Genomic DNA, 23,640 nt, shown 5'->3' on the forward strand with positions numbered 1-23,640 from the left:
CGATGAGGACTGAACTCTGATGTGGGACAAAGCCATTCCAAACAGCAGGTTAACCTTCTCCACCACACACTCCCTCCCCCTGCATTCTCTATTTTTATGACATTATCTGCACGAACGATTCCTCTTGACACTGATAGCTAATGCTGCAACACATGGACACCTGCTCAACTGATTTATGCAGAGGAAAAAAAGAAAGAAATCAAAGGAAAGGCAGGATCGTCTACTGTTGGTGGATGCACATGCATCTTACAAAAGGATGCCATCCCAGGGACGGTAAGTCAACCCTGAAATGAATAACTGGATTCCATCTCCACGTGGTACGGCCAACTCACATCTGTTTGGCAGAAATGATCCACTTTTATCCATTCATCAGCTCTCCTCCCATTTCAGCTTCGTCCTCAATAGATGCAACCAGAAGACAGCTGCCTTGAACAGAGTCCTCATGTAGGACCCATCTTCCTCAGTAAGAGTCATACTGTTATCTGAACCTCAATCTTTTTATTCTACTTTCCTGAGTATTTCTTTTTAAGATTATAAAAAGATTTCATTCACTGATTGGCTATGGCAAAAGTAAAGCAGAAATAGTTTCAGATGCTGAAACATCCAACTAGAATTTATCTCTAATTTAAAGACTGTTTCAACTTACCACATTTCTCTCATAATGTTTTCTGTGTTTTATTATTTTCTGGCTACCAATTTCTCTGCTCTAACACAATAATATCTTTGAAGGCAGAAATTTATTTACCTTTATATTCCTTGCCTAGGGCTTCCTTTTTTTTTTTTAAATTTTCTTTCCTTATCAGCTACTCAGGCACAACTGCCAATTATTCAAGTTTTCAATGTATTATTTAATTTCCGCCCCCCCAAATAATCATCTTCAATATACAGAAGAAGAAACTGAGACTTAGTAGATTAAATGTTGTAAGCATTTGTTATTAGAAAGTGTATTAGAAAGCTATTTTCAAAAGGATAAAAAAGAAAAGAAATGAAAGACAGGTTGGTCATAAAAAATATATATCTAGAGAGACATAACTCCAGAGAGTTTTGAGGGGGAAATATTGATAGAGAACACAGTTTTAGAATTGAGGCTCTGAAAAGATTGCAAATATACTGAATGTGGTCTAACTGTAAAGCAAACGCATTGCTTTCCAAAATACCGCTTAGCAACAGACATACAGAGAGAACATGCAGAGTTATGGGACCTCACAGAGCAGAACCATCATTTTACAGAGGGAAGGATCACATGCTGAGCTTTGATTGGGTTTATGTGACAACATTTTAACAGGTTGGGACAGGCAGAGAGGAAGAATCAACCCATAGTGTGGAAGTGAAATTATATATTGGGTAGAAATCTGAATAATAAAAAAGCAAAGCAGAAGTAAAGGCAGGATAGAGGAGAAGATGTTGCCATGAGTTTCTGAAGTGCTGAGATTGGCATCATGACCCTAAACTCACTCAGTAGCATTTTCACATCAACAATGCTGTCTGTCTCAGTTGTGGAGAAGGCTAAATAGCTGAGCCATGCTTCTAAACAGTTAAGAGAACATCCCCTAAGTTTCATGCATTTTTCTGAGCTATTTTATTTTAAAAAGGTAGGAACACAGCTTACCTAATTACTATTCAACATCTGCTACTCAAAAGCTGGATCAGTAGCTTATGTTTATGTTCAGCAAAGTACCTGCACAAACCCACTACCCATGGCAAATGCTAAGTCTATGTTGAATAGTCTTGGGGATAGAACAGGGTGGGAAATTACCTGGAAATGGTTAAAATAGAAGTTCTCTTTTAATGGGAGAATGCCGGAAGTGTTGGGACCACAGATGGGGACCAACCACATGTCACGACTATAAAGCACAGAGCAGTAGAGTGGGAACGAATGGGAGCACTCTGAGAAATTGGATGCCTTGCTTGGTTCCAACTTTGGGTCCGCATCCTCTCTGGCAATGGCCATCAGGATCACTCCGGAAACCCCTCAAAACAAACAAACAAACAAACAAAATCTAGAATAGATAGACAGAAAACAACAAGGAAAGCTTAGAATCAGACAGGAAATGGACAGCGTGGATTCACTTATACCTTACTAGTGGGACACAAAGATTAGTTACTCCTCAATAGGGTATTGAAGATTTCTCTGCACAACCCTCCTAAAATGGTTCTGCACCTAAACTGTTGACATATGTCTTGTTAGAGTTATAAGCCAGTCTAGACTACCTGAAAAAAAAAAAGCCAGGTTCAGTAAAATTATGCTTCAATGCTATAAAATGCTAAATACTATAATGAAAATAGACACGAGACAGCTGAATAGTAATCTGTAGCCATTTTAAGGTGTATAGAACCCAGTTGTATATAAATTAAAATTGAAATGTCAATGAAGAAGTCACAGGATGTGGTTAAGAACTTGCATTTTTTAAAAACATAATGGTTACTCAATACTATGTCCACTAATCCCATAACGTTATAAATTGTTGCTGATGTTATGTTGGGGCTTTTAATTGATCGGGATGATACTCTGCTGGCTCTACCTTCAGACCAGAGATGGTCTCCCCAACAAGCAGCTGAACTTATCTGGACAATAAGATGCTGGACTCTATGCTTGGTATATGCTCGCAATGAAAGAATCTCAACTGAACTTGAACGGTGGTAATGCAACAAGGTGGAGGAATCCACCATGGGGTGAGGGTTTGGGGAGGGGTGGAGAAATCCCAGTACTTATAAAACTGTCACATAATGCAATGCAATTAATAATAAATAAATAAATAAATAAATAAATAAATAAATAAATAAAACCTACTGCAAATTAAAAAAAAAAATTGGATGGAACAGAAGGTTAAGGCTGGAAAGGTGATACAATGGCTTAGAAGCTAGACCAGGTAGTGGAATCGGTAGAAAAACACAATATTGATAATGTGAAGAACTGAAAGGAAGTAGGAAGCTATGTCCTTCCTGAGCAGCTTTCCAGCATGAGGAGCTGTTTTCACTGTTGATGATCAGAAAGGAGCATCAGATTGCTCTGCTTATTGTTTTTGTTTTTGTTTGTTTGTTAAGCGGAAAACACGTTGAGTTACAATCCATTGATGAATAGTATTGATTATATCTGGTTTTTCAAAGTCTCTGATATCTACTCTACCAGAGTAGTGAACAACACGGAAAAATGCTCAAGTTCCAGCCAGACATTCTAAGTGGAAATCTAGCTTTTCCCCTGTGTGACTTGGTGTTAACCAGCTATTGCTGCTGGCCAATGACGACTTGCAAGAACATAAACTTGGTACATATTCTGAGTAACTATAATCACTGTGAAGATAAAGGGTTATCCGTAAAGCACTGAGTTTGTGCCCACTAAATACTATACAAGCTGTTACCAAGATTTATTTTCTAAATCTCCAAGCATCACATTCTGGGACAAACCCAGAACACAATCACCTGCTTGTATGTGTCAGCTTCTTAAGTATTAGACTTGCAATTACTTTTACAATGGGATGGATAACATTTATTTTCCTGAGAACCAAAATGGCATGTATTGCTCATTTTTTTGGCGATCCAAATTAAAGATTCATTTTCGAACTTTCTTTTGAATAAGAGAAAATTTCCACACAATAGAACTATAAATTTAAGTGAAAGAATACTTTAGAATTCACAATAGATGGCAGACTGCATTCTTAGTCTTCCTGAAGGTGTGAAATTGTAGTTAATTGCTTTGTTCTCAATTTGAAAGAGCAAAGAGTTCATAAATAATAAGCTCCAGTGGCAGTTTGCAAAGACTCCAAACCTCTCAATGTATTTTCCATTGCCAAAGATGTAATTCTTCTGGGTGCTGACTATTCCCATGAATTTTAAAATATTTTAAAATTGCTCAACAGAGACTGAACTGCAGACAAAAATTATCTCCAAATTCTACTTTAATAGAGCTCTGCGTGTCAACGCGTTCCCCTTACATTTCTGACACATGCATCCTTGAACTAGGTATACCATTACTACATCGAGTCCTAAAAGGAAATATACACTAGAGAACTGCTGTTTCCTACAGAAGGGTCAACAATCATAAAAAAAAATTAATGGTTAGGTGTTCACACTATCTTTATTTGTATATACAAATATGTCTATGTTTTAAAGTCTTTTGGTACCCAAATTATAATTTCATTTTCCATGAGATTTCTGAAGCCTGCTTCAATATGTCCATATATAGATTTTCTATTGTGTCCATGTGTGTATAAGTATTTGGCAACTACTTTTGCCCTGAAAATACCAACCATTAAGTGTCAGAGTGTTCTTCTCATTGTGAATTACAGATTTTACTAAGAAATGCGAAGCACATGTTCTTTGGCTATATACCCATGGGTGGGATAGCCAGGCCACATGATAGATCTATTTTAAGTGCTTTAAGGAGCGCTTTTCTGTTCTTCATAATAGCTGTACTAATTTGCACTCCCATCAACAGTGTACAAGGATTCTCTTTTCTCTATATCCCCACCAGAATTTGTTGCTGCCTGAGTTAAAAAAAAAAAAACTGTAATTTTTAACTGGAATGGCATGATATCTCACAGTGGCTTTGATTGCATTTCCGTGGAAAGCAGTGATATCAAGCATTTTTTCATGTTATTTGTTGGCCATTTAATTTCTTTTGAGGAATATCTGCTCAGATCCTTTATCCATTTCTTAACGGGGGACTGTCAGATAGAAGTAACCAGCTATGATATTCCACAGCACAGTAGGGTGAGCATGGTTCACAATAAAGGATTGTATTCTACAAAAAAGATCTGAAAAGAGGAATTCATAGGCTCCAAACACAAGGAAAAGAAGAAAATACAAAGCCTGTTGCCTGGTTTGATAGATTTACTCTGTGTATACGTGTTGAAATACTATGCTGGATCCCATAAAAATGGACAATCATTTTTTAAAATGTTGCATGTATGCTTAATATTACATTATCCTTAATATACTGATGTAATAAATTTGCATATTTGGCCTGGTCCCACCAAAAATGAGTACAACTTCATAAAAAAACAGACCCATCAGAATTACTTAAGGCAAATAATAATTCTTTGGGCAAACCCCAGCATCCTAAGATTAATTAACTTCCCAGAGCATTAACTCTTCCTGAACATCATGTATCTCTGTTTTTCTTTTGTTTGGTTGTCTGGGAAGGTTTTGTTCACAGGGAACTCCCATATCCAAGGCCAACAGAACCCTCTTGCCAGTGGTCCCCTGAAAAGCAGACAGAGTAGCAGCAGCAAGTAAACACGGTAGCAAAGTAACCGAACCAAGGCATGGGCAGGGCAGCTACTCTACAAACAACACCTCGCTCCCTGAGTCTCCAGGGGGTATTAACATCCGTTATTCCTTAACATTGAAATTACTAACAATCTCATTTTCCACTGGGTTCTTCACAACAGTTCAAAATCAGACCAGAAAACATGGTTTCAAAAGATTGAACAAATCATAAATTCCTTAACTGGTTTCCAAAGATAATTTAATCCTAGTATCTGTCTTCTGGGAACCACACAAGGAGAAAAATCAATATTAGATATTATGAAACATAGCATTGCCTGTGCTGTGGCAATCAGGATTTTGTACTGGAAAGTGGTCAACACTGGGATTCTAAATGTGACCTGTGACTCCACTTACAAATCCATGCAATGGAACACACTGCCTTCTTCTGCTTCCAGTGCCTGCATAAATTCCCATGAACTGGGACCTTTTCACTTTTCATAAGCTGAAATCCCTTTTATTTTTATTTCTGGTGGAGCATAAGTCCTTGACTGTAACGTGAATTAAATACGTGCTTTTCAAAAGCCAGAAAGAGAAGTATAGGGAGGGAAGGAGGAAGGGAGAGAGAGAGAAGGAGGAAGCAAGAAAAAAGGAAAGACAGGGAGTTGAACAGGGAGAATCAGAAGGAGGCAGACAGGGAAGAATGAGGGAGAGAAGCGAAGGAAATATCAAAACAGAAAAAATTAAATCCCTCTCTTTTAAAATGTTTATTTATTTTATTATTGAAATGCGGGAACAACAGAGAGAAACAGTGAACGGGAGAACAACCTTTTATCTACCTCTTCACTCCCTAACTAAATATAGGGGCCAAGAACATCCAGGCTTCCCTCATGGGTGAAAACTATAGGGGCACAAGTACTTGAACCATCTTCTGCTACCTGTCAGGACCCATTATCAGGAAGCTGAATCAGAAGTGGAGTCGACTGGGTCTTGAACGGGCACTCCAATACGGAGATGCAGATATCCCAGGAGGTAGCTTAAACCCGCCATCCCACAAAGTCCAGCCCAGTATCTTCCTTTAGTAAGCTCATTATTTTTTTTTTTCTGGCAAGTAGAATGTTTGAGAAAACAGTTTGCAAATTTAGAACGCTAGGCAAAGACACAATCACTATTATTAATTCCCTCATTTCAAATATTTTAAAGAGCTATCTTGTAAGCTCAAACCAAGTATGATACATCCTCATTCAAGATTTAAACACTGGGACAATTTAAAATGTATTAATAACGCCATGGTGTAGTGTTAAAAATAGCACTCATGTCAAGAGCAGCAAGCGTGTTTAAAATTACAGTGATGAGTCATCACAGTCTCATCAGCTCCTTTGTAGAAACCAGGCTGAAAAACAGCTAATTTTCTTTTCATTCCCATCACTTCTTTCGCGTGGTGTAGTTTAAATGACTACTTGCAAGGAGCGCTGTGGAGTGTACTGGAAAATTCCAAGAAGCTGGTACCATGGAATCACTCAAGCGTTCATGAAACAGCATGCTCCCAATTCATGGGAGGTTCTCTAACGGCAACTGGCTGTGGAGACGCTACGCGAATTAATTTTAGAGAACATGACCATGTCATTTAAGTCCTTTCGGGGGGGGGGGGGAGGGATTTGCATCATCTGACATTTTGCCTTCAAAACCATCGATGTACTTGCAGGAAAGGAATGAACAAAATGAGATCCATCCTCCTCTGATTTTCATCAGATTCTCATGCACACATTTTGATTTTTCTTCCTTTCCAAATTAGCTCCTTTCAGTCACCATTCATCAAATACGACTTAAATGAGAACCACACTCAATGTTTTATGTTTGGGCAAATGTTGTGATGCAGTGGGTTAAGTGAAACTTGGGGTTTCTCACACCCCATCTTGGTGTTGCAGGTTCATATTCCAGACATTTCGCTTTTGAATCAGCTTTCTGATAATGCATCCTGGGAAGCAGCAGGTAATAGCTGAAGAGTGAGTCCCTACAATTCACAGGGGAGACCTGAATGAGTGTCTGTGCTTATAGCTTTGGGCTGGCCCAGCCCTGGCTTTTGTGAATATTTCAGAAGTGAACCAGCAGATCTCTCTCACCACCCCTGCCCTGTTGCTCTGCCTCTCAAGATGGAAAAAAACACATTAAAATTATAACTTAGAGGGACAGAATTCAACTCAGGCCTTCCACATGATCAACAAGGGCCCAAGTACTGAGCATCCCCCCCAGCTCTGTACACTAATAGGAACCTGTGATGGCAAAGGGAGCAAGATTCCAACCAGCTACTGTGATGTGAAGCGTGAATGGCCGACAACCTAACCACTCCACCAGAGGCCTTGGCTGTGCTTATACGGCTTTCCCTCTTTTACTGAAAACCACATCATTTTCCCAAATCATAACATACGGTACAAATGAAACTTAAGGTCTAGAAGAGAGAAAACATGTGTGCAGTGAATAGGACATCCCCCAGTTTCCCTGGAACCAGAGAAACCATTTGACATTCTGATTGACACAGGTGGACTTGTTCTGGCTCAGCCTTCTACTCTGTGCAGGAGTAGCTGCTTAGAATGATTCTTCCAAGGAAAAAGAATCGGGGCACACTGTGGGATTCAGTATAAAAAGAAGCTTTACCTATACTTTCAACAAGACCAGGATAATTAGTGGCATGTGGACTTGCCCCCTCCTGCTGTGTACGCCATTATGTGTAACCTTGTAAGCACAAAGGAAATTGTAATTTTAAAGGTGAAGTAGAGTTTAATGCACGTTTCATATACAGCCACCTATTCATAAACTTGTAACGTAAAAAAAATGAGAGAACTCAGCATTATTTGTTGGCATTTCCCTATTTTAGTCAAGTATTTTTTCTCACTCAAAATATCTGGTTAGCTATTAGTGTGTGTGTGTGCGCGCACATGTGTTCACACACACAATTGTGTGCTCTGGCTTGTAAAAGTACATAGAATACATTCAACCTGAGAGCTAGGCGATCTGGCCCAGACACTGGCGAGGGGCATGCTAACATATACTTGGTGTATAGCTTCATTCGAATCACCTCCAATCTTCTTCCCCAATTAGGACCATTCCAGCTGGAAGTAAGACAGTAAACACCTTGACTCTGACGCCCACTGCAGCGGGGAGAATACATATTTTTTGTGTAAAGTTCAGTCCAGCTGTTGCTTGGCTCTGGGCCTGGGTGGTGTAGCCTGCCACTAACCTTCTCAAAGACTCCAGGGCTTTGCTTCAGACCTCTCCGTCCTCCACTTTCCAACAAAGCCTCTCCTCACGTTAGGCGGTAGTGACGGAGACCCTGTAACAATTAGCACAATGGCAAGTCTTTCCTTAAATCTTACATCTGAACGTTGAAATGACCTCCAAGTTGGCCTGTGCAGCTCCTGGCCTGGCAGCCTGCACTGCCTCCTCGGACACCTGAGAGATTACATTTCCACCTGTACTGTTCAGCACCTGCCTCCTTCTCCTGAGCACAGAGTCGCCTGAGTTCCCAACAACTGTTAATATCTTCTGTGGCCACCTCAGACTGTCTGCCTGCGTAAGCTTGAAAGCGTACAGCTACAGGAGGCCAGTGCATTTGTGTGGGGCTCTGGCAACAGGGTTATAGCCATATGGGAACCTTCTTTCTCCCAGAAGCTCTAAGTTTTGTAACTTAACTTAAAAATCATAAAGATTATGGTAATGATTATTATAAACAATAACCTTTGCTGTAGGCAAAATTGATTGAATTATTAAAATTAGTGGGTAAAAGTTCAAGGACAAATAGGCTACTTGCAAAATTTCAAAATCTCTCTCTCCTGGGCCTGGCACAGTAGCCTAGTGGTAAAAGTCCTTATCTTACAGGCGCCGGGATCCCATATGGGTGCTGGTTTTAATCCCAGCTGCCCTGCTTCCCATCCAGCTCCCTGCTTGTGGCCTGGGGAAGCAGTTGAGGACGGCCTGAGGCCTTGGGACCCTGCACCCGTGTGGGAGACCTGGAGGAAGTTCCTGGTTCCTGGCTTCAGATTGGTGCAGCTTCAGCCATTGCAGTCACTTCAGGAGTGAATCAATGGACAAAAGATCTTTCCACCTGTCCTCTCTGTATATCTGACTTTCCAATAATAAAATAAAATAAAATAAATTTTAAAAAAAGAAAAATCTCTCTTCCAAGTTATTTCTTTACTCTATAACTGCAAAACTGACAACTTTCCTTGTAGAAGAATTCACCTTAAGGCAATGAGCCAAGTTGGCATTTTTAGGCTTCGAAGGGGCTATATTCCCACTCAGTCCCCACTGCTGACATGAATACACAACTATACTGTATTCCTGCCAAATATGTTTAACTGCAATCTAATCACGTGAAATCATCATGCTGATTCAATTGAGATTACAGCCCACTAAATACTGGCCAGAAATCTTCAAATATGCCAAGGTCATGGAAGATAATGAAAGAATGAGAAAATGTCACACATCAGAGAACTTAACAACTATATTGGCCATGGAATCAAAAATTAGATCCTAGAACAAAAAAAAAGTATACTAGTGGAAAAGCTGGTGAAATTTAAATAAGAGTTGTTGTTTAATTCTACTGTAAAATTCGAAGAAATTATACAGTGAATACTGTTGTGCTGATATTGTCTGATACGGCTCATACTGCTTATAGTAAAATATCAATAAGGGGGGAAATGGGTGGAAGGTGGACAGTCTGTTCATTTCAGCGCTTGTGAGTTCTAGAAAACATATTCCATTAGGTCCACCAACTTTAGCCTGTATATCAAATCCTCAGACTTAACCTGAAATTCAGCTTGGCTGGAATACAGCTGAGTGCCTTGTGTGCTTACTGTCTGAGGCTGCTTCTGTGTCATAACCACAGAGCTGAATATTTGCAACAAGGGCTGAATGTGGTAGACCCCAAAATATTTAATATTTAGAGAGCAATTTGGGTAACCCCTGTACCCCACCCGGCACAATGCCTGTGCTTTTTCCCTGGCCGTGCTTAAGTGAGAGGCGGCCAAGGTCACAGGGGAGATGCAGATGACTACCAAGTGTGACCTGCAAGGCCCTACTCATGTTCCTTAAGCCTGATGCTCCTTATGGCTGAGCCGCTCCGAGTGCAGCTCAAGGTCACAGGCCTGCCCCTGACCTTGCAGTTGCTCTTCCCAGGATTCCTGGCAGCATTTTCTCCCGGTGCATGCTCTTCAAGGTCAGGCCCTCTCCGGTCTCTCGTCAAGGCCCTGTACTTGATTCCAGCCTGCATGTGACTTCTTACAGGGAGCGTTATCATAACCAGGGCCAGAGTCTGCCACGGCTATCTACAAATCCCCAGCAGACCTCAAGCCTGTATCCCATTTCCCCACCCTCAATGACTCAACTCCGCAGCTACCCATTGTGTCTTAAATCAACACATTAAGCACGCAGTTTATCAGCAACCTTAGACACTTGCTTTCCTTCGTGTGTCCCCTTCCACAACAGTACCTTTAAGAACCCGCTAAGTGCCCCAAGTCTGGCATTCATTCTCTAATCCAGTACACACAGCCTCTCCGCTCCCAATTACCCTGGCTGTCAATTTATTCCAGGCCACTCTCGTCTCTTTTTCAGTTCTGCAAAAGTCTCTGCAAGTGTTCTCCTGGTTTCCAATTTATGTTTTACGTGGGTTTCATGGAAAACTTTTTTGTTTTAATTTCTATCGCATGTGTGACCCCTCTGTCCATGACCTTGTGTGGAGTACAGTCCAGGAGCCTGAAAGCAGTTCCGAGTGGTCTGGAAGCTGGCAAGGGCCGGTTAACCAGCCCCTGCTCCCCTCTCCCGGCTCTTCCCTGCCCTCCCTTCCTCTCCCAAGAGTCTAAACCTCACACAGGCGCCATGCACATTCAGCTGTGCTCACTCTCCAGCGCGCAATGGATCATTTCCTCCCTGAGTCTTTATCCCTTTCACTTGTTCTGATTCCTCAGTTCCGGCTAGGATGCCCTGCTCTCGGAGGTTCTCCCTCACCCCTGCAGGGAGCACCCTTCACTCCTCACTCTGCAGCAGAGTCTCGTGCTCCATCGTATCTATTCCCCGCTTCCCATAAGCTCCATGCAGGCCTCCCTTCAGCATCTGTACGCCAAAGGGAGATAAGAAAGCAATGGAAAGGCTCTGTTCTTCATCACTCTCTCTCTGTGCACTGCTTATTCTCAGCTCCACTTCCAGTACTTTTTAATAAGCACCTTCTGTTCAGTCCCATCAAGGAACTTACATTTCTATCAGCTACACTTGAGGGCCAAAAGCTGTTGAGTAACATCCTGACGGACCTCCCAGTGAAACCCAGGCCTTGATCAATTACCTATTAACACAGGAAATCTTGATCCATTTCCCTCAGAATGTAATCCCCAGTTAGCCACCTGTTTGTAAGGCCATATCTGAAACAGTGCTTATTCTTTTTTTTTCTAAAATATAAATAATACAGTTTGGGAAATATTATTTAATGCTATCAAACAATTTAATAATTCCCTATTTGCAATCAATTTACTCTGTGTTACACATTTGATGGTTGTATACTAGCAGAATCAGACTTCGGCCTGAAGAAGTTAACAAGGTACTGAAATGATGAATACACGAAGAAAAATTCCAATACAGCCCAATAATTGCTACAATGGATCACTGCTCAAAGCACAGGGGGAGCATATGGTGGCTGCATCTGGGAGAGGTCCAGGAAGAGAACAGAACTCCATGCATATTAAATCGTGGAACTATCAATTGTTGAGGCTGGGTAAGTATTTGAGGTCATCTACTTTATCCTTTGTACATCAGATTCACACTTTTCTTAATTAGCGAAAAACATGTGACTAGGGAGACTATGTGGCTTGCCCAACATTGCCAAGAAGTGTCAAAATGATAATTACAACCTAGGTTACCTACAAAGAAATCAAACTTTAAATAAAAAAAAGAAGAAAACCTTCAAACTTCATGATCTTTAATTTGTCTTGGGACTCATGTCTTTGCAAACTGTCAAACTTAAAAAATCTTCCATTTGTGCTCATAAAAAAAAGTGCCAGGAGTATTTGTATAGTCAAGGGCAATTTACTCTTCCATTCTACAAGCTAGTTAACAGGTCAGATGAACTGGCAGTATGACCTGGGCAAAAAGAAGAAAATGTTAGAATTTCAGGCCAGTGTACCAGAGATGTAAAACACACTCACACGGGGAGAGAGAGAGAGAGAGAGAGAGAGAGAGACAGAGAGAGACAGAGACAGAGAGAGAGAGATTGGATACTTTGGTTACATGTATCAGAATGATGTCCATGTAGCCAAGAGGCTGGTTTGAAAACCGTATTTCTTACATAGAATCTGTAATTGCCAGTAATTACATATTATGTGTAATTATGTGTCACATTAATATACAACTAAGATGGGTCTTTTTTTGCTAATTAAAGTGTAGCAGTTAATCTTAATCCAGATCCCTTTTGTAGTGACTCAATGTATGGTATCTGAAGAAAACACAGAATGAAAAAGCAACACAGCACAACCACACATTTTGTATAGGTCAGGACACTAGCACTTGGGAAGAAATTGCACAGAGTCCATTTGTCACTTTAGGACCGAGTGTCCTGCACATATTAATGTGACCTCCCTCCATATATCTGAAGTGCTGACTTGCTCCATGAAGGACTTCTAACAAGAAAAGTCATTCATTTTTCTTACATCAATTTTCAATTTTGCACCAAGTAAAGTGAGAACCAGCATATATCTTGAGAACATAAATATCTACAGTATTATTTCACAGAATTCAGAAATTCTGGCATCTCAGTAGAAAGGTCCCAGGGTTCAGGGAGCGCTAGCCTTTGATTTGGAATGAGGGTTCTTCTGACAGTCATGGGCAATGTGCATCACGGAAAAACTCACGCATAGATTTCCAAAGGGATGTGCATCCAAATAAACGTATGTTTACATTTCATTTTGCATTAACTCTCTGAAGTCCTCTTATCCATTTAAACCTTCTAGAGCTTGCCACCTCATTCATTCACAGTTTAAATGTCTGGAACATTTCAGAGATCTGGCCTTCTCCTGCCATCTTCCCTCCCACAAGTCCAAGAAGGAGAAAAAGTGGGACCTCCATGGCTGATCTCAGGCAGAGGTGGCACACGGTGAGAAGAGGGTCGCCAGGAGATCTCCCCTCCATGGTCCCCTTCCCCTGGCAGAGTTCTGCTATTAGCTGCAGTTGCTGCATGTGATGGTTTTGCCTTTTCTGGTCTCACCATGCTTGGGGACAGAGACTCTGCCACATCCCCTCTGAAAACTCTCCTTCATTGTGACTCACTCAGGGGACTGTGAGAGGCTGAGACCAGGAAGCCCTCTGTGGAGAAGATGTAGCTGGTGCGGAGCTGGTCTGCGGAAGTAGTTCTGGCAGAAACAGAGAAGGGGATGTGGAAGGAAGGCTAAATGTACAAAATGGAGTTGGCTTGTGTCACAGCATTTCCCAGAACTGCCACTCACTGCAGTTACGTCAAAAGCCGCTCAAATGATTTCTCTGAGTCACGGTATGATTAGTTCCTACAATTCGGTAAACATCCAGTGTGAGCTCTTTTGAAAGAGCATCTGTCCCTTGAATGGAAAGCCCTCTATGTATAAAGGAAGCGATGCCAATTCCTCTTTTGCATTTCTCACTGCATTCAGAGTGTTTGTACTCTTAGCTTTGGAAAGCTGACCAAGAGACCCAGAGAAGCAAAACGAGAATTTTCTCTTGGGCAATCATGGAGTCAGATGTCACCTTTGCCACCTACCGGAACTACATCCAAGGGTGGGCTCATTGAGCCTGTGGGTTCTCTATTCTAACAGTTCTATTGATGTGTAATTCCTCCATCATGAATTTTATCCATTTAATAATCCGAAGGTTGCATATGATTGTGCTAATTTGGGTCTTACAATCACCCAGCACAATGGTACTGGCCTTTGACAGTGCACCAAGCTTGCATCCTGAAGAGAACTTGAAAGACTGGTCCTCCTGACCTTTCTTAGCTGGACTCATTAGTATTCTACCTCCTGTATGGTTTATTAGTCCCTGCTCCCAGTAAAGTCACCTCACCAAATTTCACATAGACAAAGGGAACATGAAGTACAATAAGAGATTCTTGTCAAGTCTGTTAAACCTTCACACAAAAACATTCAAGTTACATGAAGTGAGGCTGTCCCATATATGCAATACATTCTGATGCAGCATATCAATTGGTATAGGTCCCTGGCCAACCTAAAGAAACTGCTAATCAAATTTCATCTGATAGGACTGACACAGCCACCCAAATGGGGTAAGGATGGGGGTTCAACTCTGCGTCTACCACACAAGAATCCACTCATCTCTCTACATCAGAAACTTCCACCTAGTTAGAGAGGATGGGAAAGAGGAAAGGAAACAGCCCCTGGAGGAGGGATGTTGCAAGGAGGCCAAGCCACCAATACACAAGGCATCGAAGCATAGGTGTCGTCACTGCGTCGGTCACAAGGAGAAGAGCAGGTGAGTCCTGGGCAACTCCCAAGAGGAGCACGGGCAAGCACAAGGTGCAGAGTCTACTGTACAACAGATGCAGATCACGTGTCAGCACCACTGTGTAAAGATGACTTGTCATTCATATGGTGCTCTTCTATTGGTGCTGTGCTTTACTTGTGAGCCTTGTCATGTTCTCAGGCAAGGCAGACTCCCTTCAGGATGATCAAAGATTTCACGCATGGCAACAAAAGCTAATGCTCCCAAAAGCCCTTGAAAGAAAAAGTTTTGATGTGCGAGTTAAGAACAGGTGCATCTTTCCCTTTATTCAATAAAAAAAAAAGAAGTGGCAGCAAAAGAAAAGCTTTCAGCTTGTTGGCATTTAAAAATGACTGAAATTGTTTTATTCTACTAGAGAGGGGTGTGTGTGTGTGTGTGTGTGTGTGCACGCGCGCATCCATACGAAGTACTGCAATATAATTACATAAGCAAGTACTTCAAAAACTTAATGGAAATGGAAGGAAGGTAGGTTTACTTTACTATAAAAGAAAATGCTGAAATTCACACATAGTTTTTCATAATGTGTATTTTCCATGAACTTTCTGAAGACTAGTTCTTGGGGTATGACCCCATATAGATATGCTGTTCTACACATAGGATATTATTTGATATGTGATGTTACATATAAATATATGTATGATGTGAGGGATGTTATTTACAACTCTCTCAGAGACAATTATGCTGAGGGGCTTTTGAAGAATGTCTTTCTTCTTCACACCATCAGAAAGAGAAAAGGCACAAACTTGAATCAAGCCATTGTGTTTAAAAAGAGAAAAAAAATTATTCTCCCCAAGCATTATGTTGTACATAATAGAGCAACTACGTTGCCAGGAAAGCAAAACTAAATACCTATAAAAATTCTACTAGTAACCAAAAATTAGAAAGTTTGTGCAGATTTCATTCATTGAGCAAGCTTTATCCACAGATAAAAGAGATTCAGTAAAATAGTAATACAGTTAAAGTTCTCAGTGCTTCTGAGTACTTTAAATGTGTGCTGAGTGCTCACGTTTTTGGTGGCGTGTGTGTGTGTGTGTATGTGCGTGTGTAAACGTGAGCTGAGCATATGGTGCAGTGCAAGGTTTATGGTGTCTGTGAGGGATCCTGGGCAGGACTGAAACCACCTCCCTCAGGGGGTCTCCAGGATCACCCCAGGGCCTGGGACTCGGAACACGTGGAGCAAGGCAGGCAGCTTCTTTGAGCAGATTTGTAGAATCAGTCTACTTGGCTGCCCTCCTCAACCTTGCCTGTCTCTCGCGGGGAAGGTGTTTCTGAGGAAGGAGGCAGCTGTCCATGGCAGCACAATTTCTGAGTTTCAACGACTCTTCAGCTGGTGGCAGAATTCCACCAAAAAGCGACAACACACCCAGCAACCTTGGCTCTTATTTAAGATTAGGCAGCGATCATCAAGGCGCTGCTCTCCTGCACACAGTGAAACTGCAGAAAATTAGCGATTATTCATCAGGGCACGCCGGTTTCTGGACACCTCCTGGTGCACGCTCCGTCCATGTTGCGGGTTGTGTGTCTGACGAGGCCCTAGGAGGAGCTTCCTAAGGACACTGTGGCTTGGCTTGTGCTTCCCAGAGCTCCCAGCCTTGCTTTTGACTCCCTCACGCTATTGACAAAGCACAGGCTCTGTGATGAATTTCTTCCTTCAGCATTTATCAATATTAATGAGTACTGTGTGTGTTTATTGGCTCAGCACCTGCATAAGTTGAAACAGTACACGTGGTACCTGACTTAGTAGCAAGGTGGGGTAGACCTTGATGAGAGAGAGATCTGCTTCAATCAACTTAATGAGATAACGGACACAGAAAGTGATCTGCTTCCCACATACACAGCCTTCTTGACATCAGGAAATAGGGTAGTTCACACAGTACTATCAGGATTTATTTTTTATTGTTATCTGATTATAAAGTATGTACTCACTAATCATTTTAAGCCATGCAAAACTGCACTGTCCATCTTGGAGTCCCTGACCTTTGACATGTGCCTGATCCAACTGCACAGAAGTGTAAAATACACAATAAAGTTCAAATTTTGAGGGAGCGGGGTGGAAACCATGTGCAATGTCTGAACATAATGGGATATTGATTCTGTGTTCAGGTGATAATATTGTTGCTACATTAAGTTAATTAATATGCTTTATTTACATAAAAAGAGAGAGAATGCCCATTTGCTAGCTCACGCCCAGAAAACTTAAAAAGCTGGAGCTGGGATGGAACTAGGAATTCAGCTCGGACCTCCGAAGTGCGTGGCAGAAACCCCACGTCCTGAGCCATCAGCTAGCTCCCTGCTTCTGCACAGCTGGGACTGCAGCTCAGACACTCGGCGAGGAAAAGAACATAAAAAATAATACACATTTGAAAGGCAAATTGTACATTTTTTTCAATGTGATTGCTACAAAGGTTAAATCACAGTTGTGGCTCATACATGGTTCACATGATGTCTCTGTTCTGGAATGTTTTCGATCATTGCATTAAATCAGTAATAAGACATAAAAAAATAATGTGGAAAAAAAGATTTCATTTCCTCATCTCCCTTCAACCCATAGCCCTCTTCTGCAAGTAAGGATAGTTCTTCTGCATTTAAGCATGCAAACATATATGTCACTATCTTATTTTTTGATACACAATGAAATAAAAATATAGAAGTCTGCAACTTGCCTTTTATATTTAAGTAAATGGAAATCTTGTCACAAATAAATAATTAAATTTTTAAGCAAACATATTAAGAAATCAGCAGATTCGAAAAAAAAAAAAAAAAAAAAAAAGATGACTATTCAGAGCTTCCCAGTGGCCCCTTAGATAGCTAGCTGTAGACTAGTGCGCTGTGGGTCCACTTTGTACTGTACTGCTCAGCCCCTCAGGTTTCTCGGGAGCCTGGCCTGCTCCACACTCCTGCAGTTCCCAAGGCTCCTTCTACCCCATCAGTCCTCGCTTCTGATGAGCAGCTGCGTGTATGAAGCCGCTGTGTGCAGCACAGGTTGTGTGTGGAGCAGGGCTCAGGCCTCCACAGGATCCTGCTGTACCCCCCCAAGGAGGAGTCCAGGAAGTGATTATATTTACTCTCTGCATCTCAGCATCCATGTGGACGAAACCCAATAGACCGTAGTGCAGGAGTCACTGGGGAAGTGGTTGCAAACACCACGGTGCCCGGCACAGGCTCCATCAGCTCCCCCGTGAACGCCTCCTGACTGCATAATTTTTATAGCATCTAGAGAATGCATAGATTCACTAATATCACACAAATGGATCTGAGGAGTAGCGATTTTAATAAGCACAGAATTTCTCAAAACTTGCTAACTGCATGTGAAGGGACCTTGGCTCTCACCTCCTGCTTAGCAGGCAGGGTGTCAGATTCGTGCCCCCCTCTGCCTGCCCACCTCCTGCCAGGGATTACTATGTGAGAAATTAAGCATTATTTAACAAATGGGAAGAGGATTCAAAGTAATGCAAGGGTGGCATTCTGAAACCTCAGAGGTTAATAACCCCTGCATCCTGGGGCTTCAATTCACATTGACAATATGATACCACATGGTGAATTTAGGACAATGCTTGATCTCAATCGATTAAAAAAAATAATAGTAATGGTTCTGTTAGAGAGGTGAGACCTAGTGATGAAAACATTTCCTTGTGATGACACCGGCTGAAGACTCGAACCCGTGTCTTGGCTTTGGACTCGCCCTCGCTGATGTGGGTTTTGTCTAAGATAAAACATGTCAGAGTGTTTGCTTCAGTCCCCAAGGCAAATATTCAAGGGCATTAAGTAATAAAACTTAATATAGGAACAATTAAAATATGGAATATAATTTATGAAATACTGGAAACCAAGTTGAATGTTTATTATCACAAACGTTAATAAAAAGTTAATTGTGCCCTTTAGCAATTAATTTATGCACAATTATCTCAAAGTGTTACTGGGCCTTCTGAACTAATTATAATTATATTGCAGTATTAAAAAAAAACTCTCAAGTATCTACAAAATAGCTTCATAAAAATCTGTATGCTTGGCCTGACATGGAAGCCCTTAGCTATGTAAGTAATATTAAGTGAGTTAAGACTATATCCCAATTACTCAGTGAGAGTTGATCATTTAAGATTAGTGTGCTGTGGTTGGAGCATTTAAGGAGCTCTCAAGGCACGCAAGGCATTCCCAACAGTTACTATCCATTGTTCCCTCCTTCAAAGTCTCAGTCTTCTGAGTTCAGTTTAATGGATGTTAACCTGATACACTAGAACAATGTAAAATTCTGCAGTATTGTCTTCATAGCTGATAGGCAATTAGGCAGGTGCTTTCAATTGAATTCATTGTAATATTACAGAACACAACGTCATTAGACTCTATCAGCTTCTTATATTTTTGGAATAAAAAGATAAACAAAAATGAACATTTAAAAAAATTATTTCAAAGATGGAGTAAGAACTTCCATCCACTGGTTCACTTCTCAAGAGCCTGAAACAGCCAGGCCTAGGTCCAGCCAGGAGTTCCAGCCAGGTCTCTCCTTTCCATGACAGGGACCTAATCACTACACCTTTAGGATGTACAATTTATAGCAAGCTCGAGTTGAGAAGCAGAGCTGCTACTTAAACTAGACATGCCAGTGTGGGATGCAAGTCCCATACAGCTTCCCAGCTTCTGTATCAAACACCTGCCCCGAGAACTGCTTATGTATGGGTGTGTGTGTAAAGCGGTATTTACTTCTCATCAATCTCACTTCCATTTTACTGATGAGCATGATTGCCTCTGTCCATGTGGTGGCCTAAGCAAGTAGGAGCCGCAGCTGGGACCTTGGGGGCAGGATAGGCCCTGTGGCCCTTCCAAGGGAGGTGCCAAGGAGACAGAAGGCATCACCTTGCGGCCAGAGTGTGACCTCAGGCTGGGTAGCAGCTGGAGCCAGCCATTCTCTGAAAGTCTCCTTGGCTGTAGCAGGAGCCTGTTCTTCCCTCGCAGTTCCCTTGGGAGCTCTGCACAGGTAGAAATCACACATGGCTTCCCACAGGTGTCACAGAAAATTATGCCCACAGCAGATCAGCATCATCTACACTGCCAGACCCCCTGGGAGGATTCCTCCCCCACACCCGCCAAAGAACAGCAGCCAGAAGAGTCACCTTAAGACATCTCTGAGTGTGGCTGGTGCTCACCTCTGGGATCAGTAACCACCCAAGGCTGCCTGCATCCTGCATTCTGAATCTGGAGGATCAAAGTTACAGGCATTCAACAGGCAGCAGGTGCCAGGGCTCCAGCAGCAGGAGCTGGCCAGAGTTCCTGCAGGATCAGACCCTGAGCCAGCAGGGTTTCCAATGATAACGCCGACATGGGCTGCCAGCAGAAGCAGTTCCTGGGCACATCTCATTCGGAAGCCAAGGTTGGTATCACTTAATTGGGTTCCTGCTGCAAGGAATTTGAGTTCACTGTCCTCCTTCCTTTGGAGGATGTGATGTACTCCAGACATTGGAAAGGTTTCCCTTTAGATTATGGCCAGAATCAGAAACAGCACCACGTGGACTGCTCTCTGGGCCGCTGACCACAGGAGCCTCTTCGGCACATCACCTTATATGGTCTAAGAGCTTATTTTAAGTCTACTTTTCTTACCTTTCATTCTCTTTCCCTATCCTCACAGCACATATTCATCTTTTTTTCCTGCAGCATTTGGCTGTTTAGAGAGTAAATTGGAGAGATTGCATTCTTTTATCTGTAAATACCTCCATGTCTATTTCCTAACTATAAGCATACCCAGCCAAAATAAGCTGAGTGTACTTATCACAATCAGAAATTTAATATTGCTTTGGTATTATTATTCACATCTCAGTCCATAATCAAATTTCACCAATTGCCCTCAAGATGTCCTCTATGACTATTTTTATTTTCAGCCTAGGATCTAATTCAGGCTCACACATTTCATTTAGTTGTCATGTCTATTTATTATCCTTTAATCTGCAACAATTGCTCAGCTGCTCTTTGTTTTTCATGACTTTGAAATTTTGCAAGTGCATAGGCCAGTTATTTTGAATGTGTCTGATCATGTCTTGATTGGATTCCTATCATGCATTCTGGCAGTCACGTCACAGATGTGACACTTTTTCTGTGGCTTCTGTAAGAACGGAATGATATCCATGTTTCCTTGTTGGTGACATTCCCTTTGACCACCTGGCTAGAGCATTGTCCGCCAAGTACCCCCAACACAGTGCTACTATTTTCCCTTCTGTAATCTATATGGAACCCCTTTTGAGACTGTAGGACGAGATAATGCCTCCCTAAATCTCTTTTATGAAGCAGTACATATTTCAAAGCTCTATTTATAAACAGACAAATGAATAAGTATGAAGGCAAAACAGGTCTGTTATGCCTAGTTTATCTAACATTAATGTAATATTCAAGACTTCTATATACAAAAAACATGCCTACTACATATATGGCGATGTGTGATGGATTGCAGGGCATAATTACAATTTTCACCTGCGGACAGGTTAAGAAAAGTAAGACTGGGAAAAATGGACAGGGAAAGAGAATTTTCCAATGGAGCTACCCTAGTTGAACACGAGGGAGAGGACACCAGGGCTGTTCGACTATGCACCCCTTCTGCTATATTTTCATTTGCTCATTTTTTGGTATGTTTCAATTCATGTGTAAAAGAAACTATTCTGTATATTCCATGTGCTGAAGACTCCTGCAGTGCTGTACGCATGTAGGCTCAGGTCGCTATGAGAGCCTATACGGAGAGTAAAGATGATGCCATCAGCAACCTTATCTTATGGATGCAAAAATCAAGACTCAGAAATGAGCTGAGACAGTTGGCCACAGAATATTGAGAACTGTAACTGTGGTTTGGGACTCCTGAGCTGGTGTTTCAAATATGAGACGACCTTGGTTCTTAAAGACATTCTGCTTTATTACAACTGAAGATTAAAAAGAAAAAAATTCCCAGGCTGAATTTATGGTGGTGGTAAAGTATTCCTTCAAGTGCATATTTTAAATAGTATGTGACCTTGCCCTTCCACTATAATAGCTTCTCTACTGGGATTAAGGGGCACAGGTGAGACTCTTGTGACAGATTCTTAATGCTTGTATTAACTGTATTGTTTTCCTTTTCTGTAGCGTACTGCATGATGCTGGGAATACACACACACACACACACACACACACATATATATAAAAATCAATTGCCCCGTCCTTTTACCCCCTTCGCCTGTCACATGTAATCCTAATAAATGTCTCACTATACACATAGGTTATCTTAACTTGTAATGTTGGGGAAATCTCTAATATAATATTAATTTTAAAAATATTGTTTGGCTCATAACCAGAGAGTTTGAGAATCCGTTTGGAGTACGAGTTTCTCCAGGCTCCCCAAGTCGCCACAGAGCATCCTTTCTTCCTGGCATTGTACCAACAAATCCATTTAAATTCTATCTTCTATTAAAGCAGCATTATTCCTATCACCTGTCTTATACTAAATCTATTTGGAAAATGGAGAGCCCAGAACACAGTCTGGTTGTAGCTTCTAGCTCTTCTACTTTTCATGTTGGCTGAGACACCTATAAATGCCCAAGCACCATTACCAGTAAGGATTTGTCATCCACTGTCGTAGTAGTCATGCATAATTTTTATACGGAAGTTGAGCTTTAGATTTACTTCCATGTCCCCCACCCCCTCAACTGCCTTTGGCTTCACTCGCTTAATGTTCTAACCTCTATGGTTATTATACTATACCTTCAAGTACCCTTTCTAAAGCCATCAATAATGTTGCAATCTTATTCTGCAAAAGAGATGATTAGTCAATGCCTGTGTATTAACCATTCAAAAACAATAAAAAATAAAATCGAGGGCAGAAAACTAGTTGCCTTGAAATACTGAATCAGTAGACTCAGAGATTTATCATCAGGATTTACAATTATTTTTGCTGAAGATATTGAGCTTTGTCTTTTAGAATTAAAATGAAGATCACCTTTCCTGAGCCCTAGATTCATGAAAACACAGTTTTGGTGAGCATATATGGAATGGAACAGGAACTACCTTTTTAGTGGGATTTTTTTTTTTTTTGGCTTGCTTGGTCAGTAAGATAGACCATATATTCTTTATAAATAAAGTTGCACAAATAATTTAAGTTGACTATAGTCTGGAAAACTCAGATGTGCTGCATCATGAAAATCATCCTACAAAGAATTTCACTGAGATAATAATTATTTCAACGCTACAAATCATATCCTTTTTTAAAGGTACAGGCCGTCCTACTTACAGATAGCAGGTGTGCAGGTTTCTATAGACAAAAGAAACCAGATTAATGTGGACCAGGAGTGGAGAAAAGGTAGTTTCTGGTTCACATCACTGATGGACAGATCTGGCTTTAGCAATATTGGGATCCAGGAGTTCAGACCCCGTAAGTCTGTCTTCATGTCTTTAATTGCACAATTAATCTTTGCTTCTAGATTGTTGCCTGAATCCTTGAGGGAGCTCCAGGCTTACATGTTTATTGGTCTCAGGGAGTTTAGAAGAGGCACCTCCTCATAAAATCTCTCAAAGTTTCATAAGTGTTCTGGTTGGTCTCATGTTCATCCTTCCAGTTAGTAACTGTGTGGCTCAGAAGTTGAGAAAGCATAGTGGATCAGTTTCAGATTAGAGGCCAGGCTTACGCAGCGTACAGAATATGACTGTGTTTGACAATTTCACCTGAATCACACAAGATAAAGAAGCATCTAGGGGAAAGAGACACTGAACAGAAAATATCAAGGTGCCTATTGTATCATGCACATGAACCCTCAAACAAAGCTGTAGAAGAATTATATCTTGTCTACCTCTCAAGGTCTCTAGTAGATGCTCCTACAATGAGACACTGTAATAACACGGCATGAGAAGGAGCCACCCCTTGCTGAAGCAGCTAGAATAAAGCTCTTCATTATAATTGTGCTA

The sequence above is a fragment of the Ochotona princeps genome, chromosome 16 (genome assembly GCF_030435755.1).
Source record: "Ochotona princeps isolate mOchPri1 chromosome 16, mOchPri1.hap1, whole genome shotgun sequence".
Classification (NCBI taxonomy): Eukaryota; Metazoa; Chordata; class Mammalia; order Lagomorpha; family Ochotonidae; genus Ochotona; species Ochotona princeps.